Raw genomic sequence first — 8,431 nt, 5'->3', positions numbered from 1 at the left:
AGGGGAGGGAAAGGAAAGAGGAAGGGGGAAGGAAGAAAAGAAGGAAGTAAGGGAGAGAGGGAAGGAAGAAAGAGAGGGAGGGAGGGATGGAAGGAAGGAAAGAAGGAAAGGAGGGAGGAAGGAAAGAGGAAGGAAAGAAGAAAGGAAGGAAGAAAAAAGGAGGGAGGGAGAAATGAGGAAGGGAAGAAAGAAAGGAAAGGAGGGAGGAAGGAGGAAGGAAGGAAAGAAGAAAGGAAGGAGGGAGGGAGGGAGGGAGGGGAAATATATTTAGGCTGGATGAGGCGGCTCACACCTATAATCCCAGCACTTTGGGAGGCTGAGATGGAAGGATTGCTTGAGCCCAGGAGTTTGAGACCAGCCTGGGCAACATGGTAAAAATCCTGTTTCCATAAAAAATAATTTTTAAAAATTGTAGGACATACAGCTGGTGTCACAGAGAATTGATTGGTGTGGGGGAGAAACCACACACATTTGGTGTTAGGAGTGTTCTACGGATAGAAAAAGATCAGAGAGTCCACAAATTGATTCCGTCGATTCGTAGAATTCACACACACACACACACGCACACACACACACACACGGCTGCCCAATTTTCTGTTATAAGCAGGGGAGGCGGGTCATGAAAGAAATTTGCAGATGATATGAATGTGTAAGAGAACACAGGTACTTTTCTTTTCCTCTGACCTTATTGTTCAATAATATATTTTTAGATTAAGTCCAGATGCCAAAAGAGTGTTTGTTTGTTTTTTGAGACAGAGTCTCACTCTGTCCCCAGGTTGGAATGCAGTGGCTTGATCTCAGCTCATTGCAACCTCTGCCTCCTGGATTCAAGAGAGTCTCATGCCTCAGCCTCCCAAGTAGCTGGGACCACAGGTGCACACCACCACAACTGGCTAATTCTTGGTAGAGATGGGGTTTTGCCATGTTGACCAAGTGGGTCTTGAACTCCTGACCTCAAGTGATCCACCTGCCTCGGCCTCCCAAAGTACTGGGATCATAGGCATGAACCACCATGGTTGGCCTGGATGCCAGAAGAGTTCTTTGCAAAAACAATTTTTAAATACTCTGAGAAATTATTGTTGGATCATCTTTGTAAAGAAATCAAAGTTTTATTATTGTTATTTCCTGTCTAATGCCTTGAAGTTGCCATGCATTTTGGAGAGTCCATTAAAGCTAGAAGCTCGTTTTGTTCAGATGAACATTCATTTGTTTTGATGATGCCCTTGAGAAGTAAGAGGTGTCCCAGGTTTGTTATTTCTTCATTGTTTTCTTTAGTATGAAGCTGGAAGCAATGGCAGGGCATGGTGCCTCACGCCAGTAATCCCAGCACTTTGGGAGGCTGAGGCGGGCAGATCACGAGGTCAGGAGTTCAAGACCATCCTGACCAACATGGTGAAACCCTGTTTCTACTAAAATACAAAAAATTATCTGGGCATGGTGGCGTGCACCTGTAATCCCAGCTACTCAGAAGGCTGAGACGGAGGAATTGCTTGAACCAGGGAGGCGGAAGTTGCAGTGAGCGAAGATCACACCACTGCTCTCTAGTCTAGCGACAGAGCAGGACTCCATCTCAAAAAAAAAAAAAAAAAAAAAAGCTGGAGGGCAACAGAGAGTGGTTTAGCCAACTTAAGAAGGACCACACAGAAAGTGCCGAAATTCAGGACCAGCGTCAAGATGCCAGTATGGAGGCTAGGTATGGTGACTCATCCCAGCATTCCGGGAGGCTGAGGCGGGAGGATTGCTTGAGGTCAGGAGATGCAGACCAGCCTGCACAATATAGTGAGATCCTATCTCTACAAAGAATTCTAAAAATCAGCCGTGCATAGTGGTGCATGCCTGTAGCCCTGGCTACTGGGAAGGCTGAGTCCAGAGGATTTTGTGAGCCCATGAGTTTGAGGCTGCAGTGAGCTGTGACTGAGCCACTGCTCCTCCAGCCTGATCGACAGAATGAGGCCTGTCTCAAAAAATTAAAATTAAAATATACCCATATGAATCTGATCTCCAATTCTGTGTGCAGACTACTAAAATGTCTCTCTTGCTAAAAAGATGCTCTAAGAATGGCTACGTAGGGTTTTGGTTTTTGGTTTTTTTTTTACATAGGGCTTTTAAGAAAAAGATTTAGCATGTCTTAGGACTTAATGTGTGTGACACCTTCAGGCAGCCATAACAAAAAACTAGAGGTTTTCTGTAAATAAATAAATAAAAACAAAGATATTCCCTGGCAACTGTGACCTTAAACTTTGTTTTCAAGGTGGAAAATATTCACATAAAATTAAGCTTCATGAGAACATTCTATGATGATTTCATTTCTTCTCCCTTCCCCGGTTCCACTTAAATACTAATCCTAGAATCCTCAAACTGTTCTTTCCCGGAGATGTCATGGTAAGTACTACACTTTTTATGTGCTTTTCCATAAGCAGAGAACAATAGTAGCTGAGTGATCAGGCAGTACAGGGATTAGCAGAGGAGTTAGTAATAAGCTTTAGAGGTTTATGTCTGTGGCTCTAACCTGTCTAAATTTAAGCCTTTTTGGAGACAGAAACCCAGTTAACCAATTTAAGGCAACTACCATAACAGTTTCTTAATAATTGGTGATCTCAGTAGAAAGGGTATGTTGTAAATAAACAAAGCAATGAAACCCAGATTTCATTCATCAATGTATCCTCTACAGACCAGTTTAATGGAGATAAATTACCTTGTAGATAATGACAATTCCAACTTAACACACACCAGATCGATTGAAACAAAATGCTGTGTGTGTGCATCTGTGACGGCCTTTACTTTGTTATTACTGATTTAATTATTTTAAAGCCCTTATTAAGTGCTCTGAGGGTTCATGGTGGCACTTCTCTAAGAATCTGAAAGTCAATGTAGTCTTTTAAACTACAGAGTTGGTGTCCTTTGTCTTACGAAGGGAAGGAGAACATAAACTCACTGCCTATAGAAGATATGGGTAGAGGTGTTTAGAAAATAGTTAATGGGGTCAGGAGTGGTGGCTCACACTGTAATCCCAGCACTCTGGGAGGCCGAGTGGGAGGATCACCTGAGGTCAGGAGTTTGAGAGCAGCCTGGCCAATTTAGTGAAACCCCATCTCTACTAAAAATAGAAAATTAGCTGGGCTTGGTGGTGCATGCCTGTAATCCCAGCTACTTGGGGGGCTGAGACAAGAGAATCACTTGAACCCAGAACATGGATGTTGCAGTGAGCTGAGTTCGAGCTACTGCATTCCAGCCTGGGCAACAAGAGTGAAACTCCGTCTCAGGAAAAAAAAAAAAAAAAAAAAAAGTTAATGGGCCAGATGCGGTGGCTTGCACCTATAATCCTAGCACTTTGGGAGGCTGAGGGGAATCACCTGAGGCCAGGAGTTTGGGACTTCAGTGAGCTACAATTGTACCATTACACTCCAGCCTGGGTGGCAGAGCAACACCCTTTCTCTAATATAACAATAATAAAAGCCAGGCGTGGTGGCTCGTGCCTATAATCCTAACACCTTGAGAGGCTGAGGTGGGAGAATTGCTTGAGCTCAGGAGTTCCAGACTACTAGCTTGGGCAACATAGTGAGTCCCTGTCTCTACAAAAAATTGAAAAATTAGCCAGGCATAGTGGCACACACCTGTAGTCCCAGCTACTCAGGAGACAGGAGGATTGCTTAAGCCCAAGAATTTGAGGCTGTAGTGAGCCATGATTGAGCCACTGGACTCCAGCCTGGGAGACAGAGTGAGACCCCACACACAAAATAATATAACGCAATAATAATAATACAGAAAATATTTAACATTCTTCTCAGCAAGATTTTAAGATTCAAAGATTTTCCAGTCTTCACTCTTATTTGTAATGAGGAATTTTTTTAAAGGGGGAAACTTTATTAAAGAGAAAGAGAAATTTTTTTTCCTTCACTGATACTTTTCCTTAATGGTGGAAATCTCTTAGTAAAACACATTGAAAGTACCTGGATGTGCCTGAGATGTCTGCATCCTTGCGGTGGCTCACCCCTGTAACCCTAGCACTTTGGGAGGCTGAGGCGGGAGGATCACCTGAGGTCAGGAGTTCAAGACCAACCTGACCAACATGGAGAAACCCCATCTTTACTAAAAATACAAAATTAGCCAGATGTGATGATGCATGCCTGTAATTCCAGCTACTCCAGAGGCTGAGGCAGGAGAACCGCTTGAACCTGGGAGGCAGAGGTTGCAGTGAGCGGAGATGGCACCATTGCACTCCAGCCTGGGCAACAAGAGCAAAACTCTGTCTCAAATAAAAAAAGAAAAAAAAAAGGACACACAACAGAATTGAATTAGTTTGTATTTTTAGCAGAGACGTGGTTTCTCCATGTTGGCCAGGCTGGTCTCCCACTCCTGACCTCAGGTGATCCTCCTGCCCCAACCTCCCAAAGTGCTGGGATTATAGGTGTTAGCCACTGCACCCAGCCTGTTCTTTCTCAATCTCAATCTCTCTGTCTCTCTGTCTCTCTCTCTCTCTCTCTCTCCCCCTCCCTAGTATTTTCTCTGTCTCTTTTTTCTTGCTCATTTTGTTTTGGTCTCACTTTTCAGTTAGAGACAAGCTGTGAGATTATTCTGGGCTTTCTGTTCATATTTAAGATGAGACACTACCAGTCAATCAGACCTGTATGTGGGGGTAGGGCTTGTGACCGGAGGACTTTTCTGTAGAGTGATGGAGCGACGGGGGGGGGGGGGGGGGGGGGGGGGGGGGGTGGGAGGGGTGGGGGGGGCTTGGAGCACTCATTGGAGGGTCTTCATTGTCGGTTTTATTAGGTCCTTTCTCTAGAGCTGATCTGTTTCCCCAGAAGCAAATCATCCCATCTCCTGTCTCACCATCAGTTGTAATCTTGGCTGCCATTATTCTGAGATCTACGAAAGGGCGGGAGGCCAGAGGTCTCAGTGTTCTGAGTGAATTTCGAGTCATTTCTGGGTTTTGGGTGTGGTGCTTCCTCAGCCCCTCTGGGCCAGGTGTTCCAAAATCCAGATTCCTTAACACCTTTTGTCTGCTGTTTTTTCCCTCTTCTATTATCTTTATTTTTATCGATTTTTATTTTTTAAATCCTTTTTAGTCATTTCATTTGGGTTCAGGGAGGCATGGAAATGAATCCAAACATTCAATCTTCAACTAGAAATCCTATAATTAATATTTTACTTCAAGAGGTTTAGTTCAAAGCATATTTCCATTAGGAGAAAAAAATTGTTCTGTAAGCCCCAATGAGCCAAACTAGGAGAGACTAAAGGGACCTATATACCGAAAAGATTCTATATTCCACTTACAGGGGTCGAATAGCAATTCTAAGTAGACTGTCAAAAGCCAAATATGTATATTGTAATTTCTAGAGCAATTTTAAAAACTTTCTTTGTAGAATTCCTTTTTTGTATAGAATAGAAATGTTTTTGTAAAGAATTCAAATTAGTATGTTATAGTATATTTCTTTGTATAGAAACACTATATAAATACACACCTAGAAAATCCTGAAGACAAGCAAAAAAACTTAAAACAATTTTAAAATAAGAAATATAATCAAAACCCAATAGATACATTAAAACGGCATACTAAAAGTATTCAGATAATCTCCCAGGCACAGTGGCTCATGCCTGTAATCCCAGCACTTTGGGAGGATGAGGTGGGTGGATCACATGAGGTCAGGAGTTCAAGACAAGCCTGACCAACATGGTGAAACCCGTCACTACTAAAAATACAAAAATTAGCTGGGCATGGTGGTACCTGCCTGTAGTCCCACCTACCCAGAAGGCTGAGGCAGGAGAATCACTGAGCCCAGGAGGCAGAGGTTACAATGAGCTGAGATTGCGCCACTGCACTCCAGCCTCGGTGACAGAGCAAGATGCTGTCTCAAAATAAAATAAAATAGTATTTAAATTATCTAAGAGAGGATAAGAAAGGGCAAACAGAAACAAAAATTAGAGGGAACAAACAGAAAACAATTCGATGGTGAACCTAAATTAAAGCATATTAATAATTACATTAAGTGTAAATAGTCTAAATACACCAATTAAAAGACAGAATTTTTCATTTTCATTTTATTTTTAAATTTTATTTATTTATTTTTGAGACAAAGTCTTGCTCTGTCACCCAGATTGGAATGCAATGGCACAATCTTGCTCACTGCAGCCTCCACTTCCCAGGTTCAAGTGATTCTCTTATCTCAGCCTCCTAAGTAGTTGAAATTACAAGCGTGTGCCACCACACCTGGCTATTTTTTTGTATTTTTAGTGGAGATGGGGTTGCACCATATTGTTCAGACTGGTCATGAACTCCTGACCTCACGAGATCTGCCTGCCTCGGCCTCCCAAAGTGTTGGGATTGTTACAGGCATGAGCCACCACACTTGGCTTAATTTTTATTTTATTATTATTTTTTGAGACTGGGTCTCATTCTGTCACCCAGGTTGGAGTGCAGTGGTGTGATCATGGCTCACTGTAGCCTCAACTTTCCAGGCTCCAGCAATCCTCCACCTCAGCCACCTGAGGAGCTGGAACCACAGGTGCACACCATCACACCTAGCTAATTTTTGTATTTTTGGTATAGATGGGGTTTCACCATGTTGCCCAGGCTGATCTCAAACTCTTGAGTTCAAGTGATCCACCTGTCTCACCCTCCCAAAGTGTTGGGCCACCATGCCCAGCCAGAAATTGTTACATTAAATTTTTAAGAAGACCCAACTATGTGATGTCTATAAGAAAACCCACTTTATGTAATGGTATAGGTATGTTAAAAGTATAAAGATGGGGCCAGGTGCAGTAGCTCACACCTATAATCCCAGCACTTTGGGAGACTGAGGTGAGCAGATCATTTGAGGTCAGGAGTTTGAGACCCGCCTGACCAACATGGCAAAACCCCATCTCTACTAAAAATACAAAATTAGCTGGGCATGGTGGCACATGCCTGTAGTCCCAGCTACTTGGGAGGCTGAGGCAGGAGAACCTGGGAAGTGGAGGTTGCAGTGAGCCAAGATCATGGCTCTGCACTCCAGCCTGGGTAACAGAAGCAAAACATCATCTCAAAACAAAACAGAAAAAGTATAAAGATGGAAAAATATGTATCATGCAAACAAAAAGCTGGAGTAGCTGTATTCATATAAGATAAAATAAATTTCAGAGCAAAATATTTACCAGGGATAAAGAGAAGTATTGCATAATGGTAGAAGAGTCAATTCATCAACACAACTAACAATCCTAAATGTACATGTAGGTAACAACAGAGCTTCAAAATACATGAAGCAGAAACTGACACAACTAAAAGAAGACATGAACAAACCCATAATTAGACTGAATTTGTTCCACATATCTCTCTCAGTAAGGGATAAAATAAGTAGGCAGAATGTTGCCACAGCTATAAACGTGAGCAACACCGTCAACCAGCTGGATGGATCTAATTGACATTTCTGGAATACTCTACCCAAGAACAACAGAATACACATTCTTTTCAAGTGCCCTGGGTCATAAACCAAATCTCAACAAATTTAAAAGAAATTAAATCATATAAAGTTGTTCCCTGACCACAAAGGAATTAAACTAGAAATAATAGAAAAATATCTGGAAAATATCCAAGTGCTTGAAAGTTAAACAACACACTTCTAAATAGTCCATGAATCAAAGTGGAAGTTTTGGCCAGGCACAGTAGCTCACACCTGGAATCCCAGCTGCAGTGCAATGGCGTGATCTTGGCTCACGGAACTTCCACCTCCCAGGTTCAAGTGACTCTCATGCCTCAGCCTCCCGAGTAGCTGGGATTATAGGTGTGCCCCACCACACCCAGCTAATTTTTGTGTTTTTAGTAGAAATGGGGTTTCACCATGTTGGCCAAGCTGGTCTCAAACTCCTGGCCTCATATGATCTGCCCGCCTCAGCCTCCCAAAGTGATGGAATTACAGTTATGAGCCACCACACCCAGCCAAAAAGGTGAAAGTTTGAATAGATTGGAAAATATTTAAACTGAATGAAAGCAAAAATGCAACATATAAAAATTTGTGAGATGCAGGTAAAAAGTACTTAAAGGAAAATTTATTACATCAATGCTTATCTTAGCAGAGAAGAAGAAAAGCTAAGCTTCCACTCTAAGAAACTGCCATAAGAACACAATAAATTCAAAGCAAGCAGAAGCAAAGAAATAATAACATTAAGAGCAGAATTTGGCCAGAACTTGGCTCATGCCTGTAATCCCAGCACTGTGGGAGGACAAGGCTGGTGGATCACCTGAGGTCAGGAGTTCAAGACCAGCCTGGCCAACCTGGCAAAACCACATCTCTACTAAAAATACAAAATTAGCTGTGCATGGTGGTATACATCTATAGTCCCAGCTACTCAGGAGGCTGAGGCAGGAGAATTGCTTGAACCTGGGAGGCAGAGGTTGCAGTTTGCCAAGATCATGCCACTGCACTCCAGCCTGGGTGACAGAACAAGACACCAA

General features: G+C 42.6%; 1 protein-coding gene across 1 annotated transcript in view; it reads right to left on the bottom strand.

Moving 5' to 3' along the window:
• KIFC3 (kinesin family member C3) overlaps window positions 1–8,431 on the bottom strand; it is a 108,032-nt gene that overhangs the window by 93,396 nt on the left and 6,205 nt on the right. The gene's annotated exons all lie outside the window — the stretch shown is intronic.

The sequence above is a fragment of the Cebus imitator genome, unplaced genomic scaffold (genome assembly GCF_001604975.1).
Source record: "Cebus imitator isolate Cc_AM_T3 unplaced genomic scaffold, Cebus_imitator-1.0 Scaffold297, whole genome shotgun sequence".
NCBI classification, from domain to species: Eukaryota; Metazoa; Chordata; class Mammalia; order Primates; family Cebidae; genus Cebus; species Cebus imitator.
The sequence above is the reverse complement of the archived record's forward strand: the minus strand, read 5'-3'. Positions and strand labels throughout refer to the sequence as shown.